Source organism: Lepidochelys kempii, unplaced genomic scaffold, assembly GCF_965140285.1.
Source record: "Lepidochelys kempii isolate rLepKem1 unplaced genomic scaffold, rLepKem1.hap1 scaffold_29, whole genome shotgun sequence".
Lineage (NCBI taxonomy): Eukaryota > Metazoa > Chordata > Testudines > Cheloniidae > Lepidochelys > Lepidochelys kempii.
Genome location: NW_027621931.1, coordinates 3,127,239 through 3,139,028, shown reverse-complemented (window position 1 = coordinate 3,139,028; position 11,790 = coordinate 3,127,239). Strand labels below are relative to the sequence as shown.

The window sequence follows — 11,790 nt, the reverse complement described above, 5'->3', positions numbered from 1 at the left end:
GTCACATGTTGCCAGATTTCTTCACAGTCCTCCTGTCCCTAGAAGCATATCCTGACGTCTGTCCAGGAAATCTTCAGTTTCTCTTATGCAACGCAGGGTCGATACCTGTTGCTCCAGACCTTGAACCTTCTCTTCCAATATGGAGACCAGCTTGCACTTTGTACAGACAAAGTCGCTTCTGTCCTCTGGAAGAAAGACAAACATGGCACATCCAGTGCAGGTCACAACAGTTGAACACTCCCCATCCATATTACCTTCCTACTATGAGCTTCCTCCGGAGATGCAGTAATTCCTCAGAGAAGTCGTTAGGGTTTAATCCTCAGTGGGCTCACTCCAGGTGAACTCCCAGGCAAACTCCTGCTGTTTGCTGCTCAGCTGGTTCCCCGCTGCTCAGCTGGTTCTATAAGCACCGAGCCTAAAGCTCTTCCAAGCCTTCTTAGCGCAGCGGGCAGCGCATCAGTCTCATAATCTGAAGGTCCTGAGTTTAAGCCTCAGAGAAGGCAACTCTTCTTGCTCCCTGCTTTAGATTTTCTAACGTAAATCAGAGTAAAAAAGACTAGAACTGAGTGGTTTCTAGACACCCTCCCATCCATCTAACACACACACACAGACTTTTCTAATGGTACGTGTACAGTATGAAATTAGTTCAAAATTATTCGATTCGAAATTTCGGGAGCTATTTTAGACATTCAGGCTTCGGTGTCCCCACTGAAGCGCGTGAATTCAGCAGAGTGCATCCACAGTACCGAGGCTAGCATCGAACGTCGGAGCAGGTGCACCGTGGGTCGCTATCCCACAGTTCCCGCAGTCCCTGCCGCCCACTGGAATACTGGGTTACGCTCCCAGTGCACAATGGGGCAAAAACATTCTTGCGGGTGTTTCTGGTGCGTGTCATCAGGAACCTATGGCGGGCAATCGTTTCACGCCTTTTTGGCATGCAGACGCCATACTGCTTTCAGCAGACGGTGCACCGCTTGCTCTCCTGCAACTATGAATCCGCCTCTCATTTCCTCTCCCCTTCTCTACTATCTGCTCTTTCTCTTCCTCATCGAACTCTTCTGCCTCCAACTCTGCTCTCCCGCTGGTGCCACGCTTCCGAGCTTCTCCGGGTTGTCTGTCCTGGGCTCCCGTCTCCGTGAAAACCACGGAAGACAACCATTTCCCGCCTTTCTTCGGCTACCACGAACCAAACAGCACCTCTTCCCCTGCCACTCTGCTCTCCTACATTTCGTGCCCGTTTTCCAGGATTACCCGTGCAGGCGCCATGGAGCCCGCTCAGATCTCCGCTGCAGTTTTAAGCATTGTAAATACCTCGCGCATTATCCAGCAGTATGTGCAGTCCCTGCAAAACGGGGCGAGGAAACGACGACCGTGCGATTACTATACTGATGAGGACATGGACAAAGATGGCACGGCGTGTGGCAATTGGGAAATCATGGTGGTGCTGGGCCAGGTTCATGCCGTGGCACGCCGATTCTGGGCCCAGGAAACAAGCACAGACTGCTGGGGCCTCATTGCGTTGCAGGTGTGGGATGATTCCCAGTGGCTGAGAAACTTTTGTATGCGTAAGGGCCACTTTCATGGAGCTTTGCGACTTGCTGTCTCCTGCCCTGAAGTGCAAAGACACCAAAATGAGAGCCGCCCTCACAGTCCAGAAGTGAATGGCCATAGCCCTGCGGAAGCTTGCAACGCCCGACATCTAGCGATCAGTCGGGAATAAGTTTAGAGTGGGCAAATCTTCTGTGGGGCCTGCTGTGATCCAAATAGCCAACACAATCATTGATCAACTGCTATCAAGGGTCGTGACTTTGGGAAATGTGCAGACCAGTGTGGATGGCTTTAATGCACTGGGGTTCCCTGACTGCGGCGGGGCGATAGACATAACGCATATCCCTGTCTCGGCCCCGGAACAGCGGGGCGGCCACTACATAAACCGCAAGGGGTACTCTTCCATGGTGCTGCAAGCCCTGGTGGATCACAGGGGACGTGGCGAAAGGGATGCACAAACAATCCAGTTGGGCCATTGCCCACAAGCTCACCCCAAGCAGCTTGGACTCCTGATGACTGTGATGCTGAGGTTCCTTAGACCCCTGTTCATATTTCAGACCCCAGCCGGTGCACCATCCCTGCCCAACCACTCACCATCTGCCCCAGGAGAACCAGCTGGTGGGCTGCATCCACAGGCAGGTAGTTTATGCCACTCTCCTCAGAGCAGCAGCCACAGCTGTTCAGCTAATCCCCACATCTGGTTGCCGGGGATCCAGCTGGATTGTTTGGGCATCCCTTTCAAGACTTGCCCTCAACAACCTGGCAGCCCCCAGCTTTCTCATTGCTCTGTGGTTGTTTGCTCTGTGAAAGGGGCCTCTAGGAATTGGTATTTCCAGAGGCATTAAAGAATCATAAAGGAGAAGGAAAAGTTAATGCCTTAGAAAAGTCTGTGTGTCTGTGTTAGATGGATGGGTGGGTGTCTAGAAACCACTCTGCTCTCGTCTTTTTTTCTCTGATTTCCAGTGGTAATCAAGGTCGGCCATTGCCAGCAGTTGACAAGAACATGTGAGAGCAGTGGGGGCGGAAAATAAACATGGGGAAATAGTTTTACTTTGTGTAATGACCCATCCACTCCCAGTCTTTATTCAAGCCTAAGTTATCTGTATCCAGTTTGCAAATTAATTCCAATGATCACTACAAAAGGTTCCCCCCGACCCCACCCGGCTCTCCTCCTGGTAATAGCTCACCTTACCTGATCACTCTCGTTACAGTGTGTAGGGTAACCCCCATTGTTTCATGTTCTCTGTGTATAGGAGTCTCCCCACTGTATTTTCCACTGCATGCATCTGATGTAGCTCACGAAAGCTCATGCTCCAATAAATTTGTTCGTCTCTAAGGTGCCACAAGTCCTCCTGTTCTTACCAAGGGAAGGTCATGCCTGACTAATCTAATCGCCTTTTATGATGAGATTACTGGTTCTGTGGATGAAGGGAAAGCAGTGGATGTATTGTTTCTTGACTTTAGCAAAGCTTTTGACACGGTCTCCCATAGTATTCTTGTCAGCAAGTTAAGGAAGTATGGGCTGGATGAATGCACCATAAGGTGGGTAGAAAGCTGGCTAAATTGTCGGGCTCAACGGGTAGTGATCAATGGCTCCATGTCTAGTTGGCAGCCGGTATCAAGTGGAGTGCCCCAGGGGTCGGTCCTGGGGCCGGTTTTATTCAATATCTTCATAAATGATCTGGAGGATGGTGTGGATTGCACTCTCAGCAAATTTGCGGATGATACTAAACTGGGAGGAGTGGTAGATACGCTGGAGGGGAGGGATAGGATACAGAAGGACCTAGACCAATTGGAAGATTGGGCCAAAAGGAATCTGATGAGGTTCAATAAGGATAAGTGCAGGGTCCTGCACTTAGGACGGAAGAACCCAATGCACAGCTACAGACTAGGGACCGAATGGCTAGGCAGCAGTTCTGCGGAAAAGGACCTAGGGGTGACAGTGGACGAGAAGCTGGATATGAGTCAGCAGTGTGCCCTTGTTTCCAAGAAGGCCAATGGCATTTTGGGATGTATAAGTAGGGGCATAGCGAGCAGATCGAGGGACGTGATCGTTCCCCTCTATTCGACATTGGTGAGGCCTCATCTGGAGTACTGTGTCCAGTTTTGGGCCCCACACTTCAAGAAGGATGTGGATAAATTGGAGAGAGTCCAGCGAAGGGCAACAAAAATGATTAGGGGACTGGAACACATGAGTTATGAGGAGAGGCTGAGGGAGCTGGGATTGTTTAGCCTGCAGAAGAGAAGAATGAGGGGGGATTTTATAGCTGCTTTCAACTACCTGAAAGGGGGTTCCAAAGAGGATGGCTCTAGACTGTTCTCAATGGTAGCAGATGACAGAACGAGGAGTAATGGTCTCAAGTTGCAGTGGGGTAGGTTTAGATTGGATATTAGGAAAAACTTTTTCACTAAGAGGGTGGTGAAACACTGGAATGCGTTACCTAGGGAGGTGGTAGAATCTCCTTCCTTAGAGGTTTTTAAGGTCAGGCTTGACAAAGCCCTGGCTGGGATGATTTAACTGGGAATTGGTCCTGCTTTGAGCAGGGGGTTGGACTAGATGACCTTCTGGGGTCCCTTCCAACCCTGATATTCTATGATTCTATGATTCTATGATTCATGGTGTTGTATCCCCATAGTGTGGCCGTTTGGTGTCAGTCCTTTGAAATAAACAATGAGTTTTTTTCATAGAAACCATATTTTCCTCATACAGACACAGGAGTTGTCATAAATATAAAGGGAAGGGTAAACACCTTTGAAATTCCTCCTGGCCAGGGGAAAGCTCCTCTCACCTGGAAAGGGTTAAGAAGCTAAAGGTAACCTCGCTGGCACCTGACCAAAATGACCAATGAGGAGACAAGATACTTTCAAAAGCTGGGAGGAGGGAGAGAAACAAAGGGTCTGGGGCTGTCTGTATGCTGGTTTCTGCCAGGGATAGACCAGGAATGGAGCCTTAGAACCTTTAGTAAGTAATCTAGCTAGGTATGTGTTAGATTATGATTTCTTTAAATGGCTGAGAAAAGAATTGTGCTGAATAGAATAACTATTTCTGTCTGTGTATCTTTTTTGTAACTTAAGGTTTTGCCTAGAGGGGTTCTCTATGTTTTTGAATCTAATTACCCTGTAAGATATCTACCATCCTGATTTTACAGGGGGGATTTCTTTATTTCTATTTACTTCTATTTTTTATTAAAAGTCTTCTTGTAAAAAAACTGGATGCTTTTTCATTGTTCTCAGATCCAAGGGTTTGGGTCTGTGGTCACCTATGCAAATTGGTGAGGCTTTTTATCCAACATTTCCCAGGAAAGGGGGGGTGCAAGTGTTGGGAGGATTGTTCATTGTTCTTAAGATACAAGGGTCTGGGTCTGTAGTCACCTAGGCAAATTGGTGAGGCTTTTTACCAAACCTTGTCCAGGAAGTGGGGTGCAGGGTTTTGGGAAGTATTTTGGGGGGAAAGACGCGTCCAAACAGCTCTTCCCCAGTAACCAGTATTAGTTTGGTGGTGGTAGTGGCCAGTCCAAGGACAACGGGGGGAATATTCTGTACCTTGGGGAAGTTTTGACCTAAGCTGGTAAAGATAAGCTTAGGAGGTTTTTTTCATGCAGGTCCCCACATCTGTACCCTAGAGTTCAGACTGGGGAAGGAACCTTGACAGGAGTAGATTAATCTACAAAGGGAAGGTGATTCCAAGGCAGTTCCGGAGGGAGAAGGGAACGTTTTCAGCATCACTAAATTATTGTGTTGTACCTCACACACACACAGAGTGACAATAAACTCAATTAACTGAGCTACCAACACACTGCACAGGAATGAAATAAACAACTTTATGTTCAAGGAGTTCGGTGCATGTAAATAATACTAAAAATATGTTTTGGGCAACGCATGGAAAAGTCATTGTATTGTACAACCCACTTGATATAGTTAACACACCACAATATATTTAACGAAATTAAGAACCATGTGCTTATAAATTAACATGTTGTGCCATTTACACACGCACGAGACCTAGAAAAAACGGAATTATTTGAGCTTCCAACATTTCCACTTTCTCACAGCATGTTAGACCCCCTGCTTTAAATGAAATATGTCTAAAGGCCAGATGTATGAAAGAATTGTCTCGTTCTGTATTTCTTAGCTTTTATCTCAAAAGGTAATAGCCTCATAATCTCCCCCAAACACCCTGGGACCTCTGCAAATTATTAAAATGCCCCTGTTCTCAGCAAGGCCACGACAGTGACCCACAGCTAGAGTGTCTAGGCCAAGCGTTCTGAAGGAGGCAAGTCAAAGATTTTCTCTCTGCTTCCCTTGGCAAGGTCTGAGTGGGAAAACAAAATCCCCCACATGGAAAGTTTTCTCCTGAGAAACCAATACTAGTCTGTTTGGGGACGTTGATTTGAATGGATTATTATTCTTCTCTTCTGATCTCTGAATTATTTCAGTTCAGTCTTTGTCCTCCCGATGTGTTGCAAGGTGTTGAATTGCGGGGGAGAGAGGCCAAGTCATGACGTCTCTTCCCCTCTTTCATAATTTCTTCCAACTTGTTAGGAAGTTCCTCTGCCTTGATGTGAGTCAAGCAGTGTCCATTGTCTCCGGGCTGTCTCGGAGGAGTCCGCATTGTACACGGTTCCTGGGAGAGTCCTTGGGAGCGTGGATACCTTCACTGGGCCAGCAGCGAGTCTGGCTCCTCCAGCGTCACACCGGAAAGGCTGGCGGTGGCCCTTTCCCAGCCTCATCACATATTTCAGTGACGCACCCAGAGCAAAACTCCACCACTTCCCAGACAAGCCTAGCGCACACCATCCACCCAGGTATTAGCCTTCAACAGATCATGACTTTTACAATGATAGCTCACCAGGCTGACTCTGTACAAATCGTACCTTAATTCTATGAGAGTGGTGACTATGGGGCTTCCAGGGTGCTGCTTTGAGCACAGCCTGCCACCCCTGGGCTGACACTGCAATGGAGACGTCCCCGTAGAGTCTCTCTCTCCCGGGATAAAGATGGCAGCAGGGCTGGCCTGGGTCACCTGATGTGGGCTTCTGGAGCTCAAGCTGTGGGGCTGAAAAGTGGGGTGCAGATACTGGTGTTCCTGCTGAAGCCTGGGTTTGGAAACCCTCACCCCTCATGGGACCTCAGAGATTGAGCTCAAGCCCATCTGTCTCCATTGTCATTTTATAGCCCTGCAGCTGCAGCCCCAGAAGCCTGAGTCAGCTGCCCCGGGCTCTGAGACAGGTGCCCTGGGTGTTTTAATCGCTGTGGAGACATAACGTTGGGATATGTCTACAGTGCAATGAATCACCCATGGCTGGCTGGTGTCACATTAATCAGGGTCATGTGGCTTGGGCTGAAAAGTTGCAGTGTACAAATACAAAGAAACAAGAGCAAAAACCGGTTGCCTTTATAGCTAGATAGCTATAGATACATGGCAAATAGCAACAAGAATCAGCGTAGAGCTGGATCTAAAAAAATGAAAGATTATTTGTAGAGCAAAGATTAATAACGACTGATAAATGGTAATATAAAAAAGGACCTGGAATTCCTTCATACTTTGACGGTTCTTGGAATGGCCTGCTAAACCCAGGGTTGTGAGTTCAATCCTTGAGGTGGCCATTTAGGGATTGGGGCAAAAATTGGGGATCGGTCCTGCTTTGAGCAGGGGGTTGGACTAGATGACCTCCTGAGGTCCCTTCCAACCCTGATATTCTATGATTCTATGAAGTTCCAGGCATATTGGCTAGAATTTTCGAGACACAGATTGTCAGAAAAACGTAACACGCTGAGTGCTCCACCTGAAACAACAGCAAATACTGTTGCCAAGATAGATAGATACATTGCAAAGAGCAACAAGAATCAATGTGGAGCTGAATCTGCAAAACGGAAAGATTAATCTTGCAATACAAATAATAATGTATTAATTATTATTATTAATTATTATTATTATGTCATAAAGGACCATGAATTCTTTCATACTTTTATCATCCTCAGGATGTTGCTGTGAATTCAGAGACATGACCGTTTTCTGGAGCAGCCATTGCAGTTTCAAAAGGAAATGCAGGCAGAAAACAAAGCAGGGAGGGTTGTGATGGGGGCGCATGAAAGGAGAGGAGGCTTGTTCCTCTTGAGTTTTCTTTCAGTTTCTCTTGTGATCGTGATGGAGGAAGCGGAAGCTTAATTTGAGTTTGTCCCCACTCCCCTCCTTCTGTCGGCGGAGTGTGTCTTCACCAGGAGTGCTTCCACCGAATGAAGAGGGGCAGTGTGGGGGGGCTGAGAAACGGGGTTCTTCACTCTGCGCAGCTGCCCACTGGGAGCCCAGCTGCCCCCTGGGCTCTTGACTCCCCACCTCCTCCCTGGAGTGGGAGCCGGCCACCTGGGCTTCTTGCCTGCCTGCTCCCAGCCAGGAGTGGGGGCGGGGGCCAAGTGCTCAGGCTTCTCGGCTCCCTGCGCTGGGAGCCGGGAGCTTTCGTGCAGCAGTCCCGCGAGGAGCCAGGCAGGTGCAGCCCCGCTGGGATCAGGGAGCGGAGGGCAGTCATGAAGGGAGCCAGCCGGAAGCCATGACATTGGCAAGACAGCCAGCAGCCCCTGTGAGTAAGGCAGTGTCTACACAGACACTGGGTTGTCCTAAGGACCCCAACACAATCCCCATGCCTCTTGAGGAGCTGGAGTTACTATGTGGGTGTAGCAGGGCACTTACATAGATGGGACAAGGCTGTAGCGTGCACCGTGAGGTAATTAGGACAACGTAAAATGCTGTTGGCGGGCCTAACTGTGTAGTGTAGCCCAGGTTTTAATCTCCTGCTGATGGGTTATATGCTGGGTGCCTTGTTTCCTTTGCTTAGGAGTTCTTGTTCTCACACCTATCTCCTCGCTTTCCATTCCAGTTCAGGGAAGGAGAGAATAACCAAGTCTTCAGGTATGAAAAGGCAAAACATTTCTACATGACCCTTCGCAGTCAGTGAAACCTGTGGTGGGAAACGTGCCCTTGATTTTACTGCATTTTGGTTTCTTGTCTTGTTGGTTGCTCCCGAGGAGCTGGCAGGGAAATGTCCATGGAGAAGTGGAGTGGATGTGAGGTTTCTTGCTTACGAGATTTGCCTGCGTTTTGGCCTCATTGTGAGAAGGGCAAATTGGATGAGACATTGCAGCTTTTCTGATGCCTGTCTGAGTTTGGAAAGTAAGTTCTTTGTTGTCCTGTTCTTCAAAGGGGAACTGAGGGAGCGGATATACACTGGCAGCTGAGAAAGCCTTAGAAGGGGACATCCAAAGCTGGGCACAACTGGTTTCTGCAATGGATTGTAGTGTAGTGTGGTGGTTATCAAGTTTGCTTCACACGCAAAATATCCCTGACTTAAAACTAGGCAAAAACAGTGCCTTTTCCCCCGACTGATCACTTTTGGTCTTCCTCCATTCCAAGTCCTTTGCTGAAATACACCCGTATTTCCCACACTTTTTGTTCCTTTTTCTTTCCTTTTACGATATTTTAGGGTTGTAATTTAATGGCCACACAATTTTGCTCATGAATTAAAGTTTAACACAACATTTGACAGCCTTTTCCCATGCCCTCCTTTCTGTCACTTACAGGAGTTTACTTATGGGAATATTCACTGATTTATTGCACCGAGCATTTCAAAGGAAAGGTCAGAATCATTTACCTTGGATTCACTTTCCTTACTTCTTTCTAATTCTTTCTCTCACATAGATGGGGAAATCGCTGTTGGAGCAATTTAGCTTACCACTCTCTCTTTCTAGACGGAAGCTGACACAATTTAAAACTTCCCAATTTGCAAATATCTATGCGAAAATATTTTCTAAACCAATGCAGAGATCCTGGGCAAGGCTAGGGGTGAGGCAGATTAATAATTGGCTGTTCTTTATTTTGGTGCTTGCTAATTGACCATTTGGAATTTTAATACAGGATGGCATTACAGTCAAAAGATAATCTCAACATGTGGAGAAGAAATGGTTATACGGGCTAATAAATAATTTCTTGGTGTCACACCAAAAGTGATGCATTCCAGTGTGAAAGAAGAACTAATTCATGGCTTATGAGCATTTGCTATGTAGTTGTAGCCATGCAGGTCCCAGAAAAGCTTGTCTTTGTCCCCAACAGAAGCTGGCCCAGTCAAAGATATTATCTCACCCACCTGCGCGTTTGCTCGCCACACTACCTGAGACAAGCGGAAAGAGACTCAAAGCAGAGAAAAGGGAACAAAGAAGTTGAATTCCTAGCTGAAAAATGGGCCCTTTGTTAGCTGGAGGCAATCTCAGATGATTCTGGGACCTCTCGTGGCTATTGCTGGTTTTGAAAAAAGCCAGGTGTTATTTAGGCAATATCGCTTCTACTATATCCACTGAAGCAGATTTATGCTTCACGATTGCTGTATATCCAAAGAGATTCATTCAATTCAGCACACAAGTGAATAGAGATAGGCAGCTGGAGTCAGCCAGTTCGCCCCCATCTCAAAGTCTTTGGTTTTTAAAAAGGCCCCTTTTGGTGTTTATACAGGACAGGGCAGAAAACGGCCAGATAATAAGCTATTGGGGTGAAAGTTCTGAGGTTTTTTTTAATTTGCAGTGAAGACTGAATGGAGAATTGTGTCGAGAAGTTTCTTTCCCTGACTGAGGATGGAACCAAGGCAGCATCAAGGACACTCCTAACCAGTAGACCAAGGGTACTCAACAGGTGTACCATGGGCCAACTCAAGACAGCCAGAAATTTTTAATGGACCCTGAAATCTTTTTAAAAATCATAATAATAAGTAAATAAAATTATTTTCTCTGGAGTCTGGACCTTGATCGTATCTTGACAGAGATTTTGGACCTTGACAAAAAATAGTTGACTATCCCTGCAGTAGACCATAAGGGGGGGTAATGTAGGGATTTTTGGTTCAGCTCCTCTATGCTTTCTAAGGCTACTTGCTCTCCAGTTAAAGAAATCCATTCCAACCCTGATATTCTATGATTCTGTGAAATGGTCCATTCCCCATTTCAGAGGGGACAGGAACAGAGAGTGAAGGAACCCCTGTGCTCATAACCTGAGCTCAAGGAAAAGCATTGAAACAAGCTCGAATTATGATTTAGGTTCCTCCATCAGAATCCCAAGAGGAACACAAAAGAGGAACAATCCTCCTCTGCTTTCATTTACCCCACCGCATCCCTCTCCGCTTCTTCTTCCGCCTGCCTAGTGGCTTGATTTCCTTTCAGAGTGGTAGCCGTGTTAGTCTGTATCAGCAAAAACAATGAGGAGGACTTGTGGCACTTTGGAGACTAACAAATTTATTTGGGCGTAATCTTTCCTGGGCTAAAACCCACTTCATCACATGCATGGAGTGGAAAATACAGCAGGAAGAGATATATACAGAGTCCATGAAAAGATGGGGGTTGCCTTAAAATCATAGAAGATCAGGGTTGGAAGGGACCTCAGGATGTCATCTAGTCCAACCCCCTGCTCAAAGCAGGACCAACCCCAACTAAATCATCCCAGCCAGGGCTTTGTCAAGTCCCCTGCCCTCTGACATGTCCTTTCACAGAATCACAGAGTTGGAAGGGACCTCAGGAGGTCATCTAGTCCAATCCACTGCTCAAGGCAGGACCAATCCCCAATTTTTGCCCCAGATCCCTAAATGGCCCCCTCAAGGATTGAACTCACAGAGAACTGTTTGAAATGGGCCACCCTGTTTACCACTACAAAAAGTGATTTTTCCTCCTACTGCTAATAGCCCATGACATGCTAACAAAGAAACAGCCGTGATTTAAAATCTCCACTCAGAAATGGTGAACAACAGCAGAACCCAAAGTAACTGAAGGAAGGGCAGATGATCACAGTTAGGACACAGAATTCAGAAGATGGCAAAGCTCAGAGCCCCGTTACATGGAGTCAGAATGCAATCAGCTGACAAAGAGGGGGAGCAAACTCCCTCCCTTGCTCTCTATGCCAAAGTTCCTGTCAGCTCAATGTCCAGGTCGGCTGCTGAGAGGGTTGCAATGGGGTCAGTGAAGGCAGAGGAGGATTGTTCCTCCTGGGTTTTCTTTGTGTTGCTCTGTGATCCTAGTGGAGGAAGCTGACGCATCATTTGAGTTTGTTTCAGTGGCTTGGGTTGGGCTCAGGTTGTGACCCTGAGCACAGGGGTTCCTGCCCGCTCTGCTCTTAGCCGCTCAGGGAATGGACAAAGGAGCAGCTTCAGAAATTGGAGAGAAAATAGCCTAAGGAAGTGTAGCACAGCTGAGAAGAACAACAGCCCCATCTTC

The 11,790-nt window shown here is 47.2% G+C and overlaps 1 non-coding gene across 1 annotated transcript; it reads left to right on the top strand.

Annotated features, from left to right (window-relative positions):
• The first annotated feature begins 430 nt into the window (after positions 1-430).
• On the top strand, positions 431-503 carry TRNAM-CAU (transfer RNA methionine (anticodon CAU)). The gene has a single exon. It is a non-coding gene; the product is annotated as a tRNA-Met (tRNA).
• The last annotated feature ends 11,287 nt before the right edge of the window (positions 504-11,790 follow it).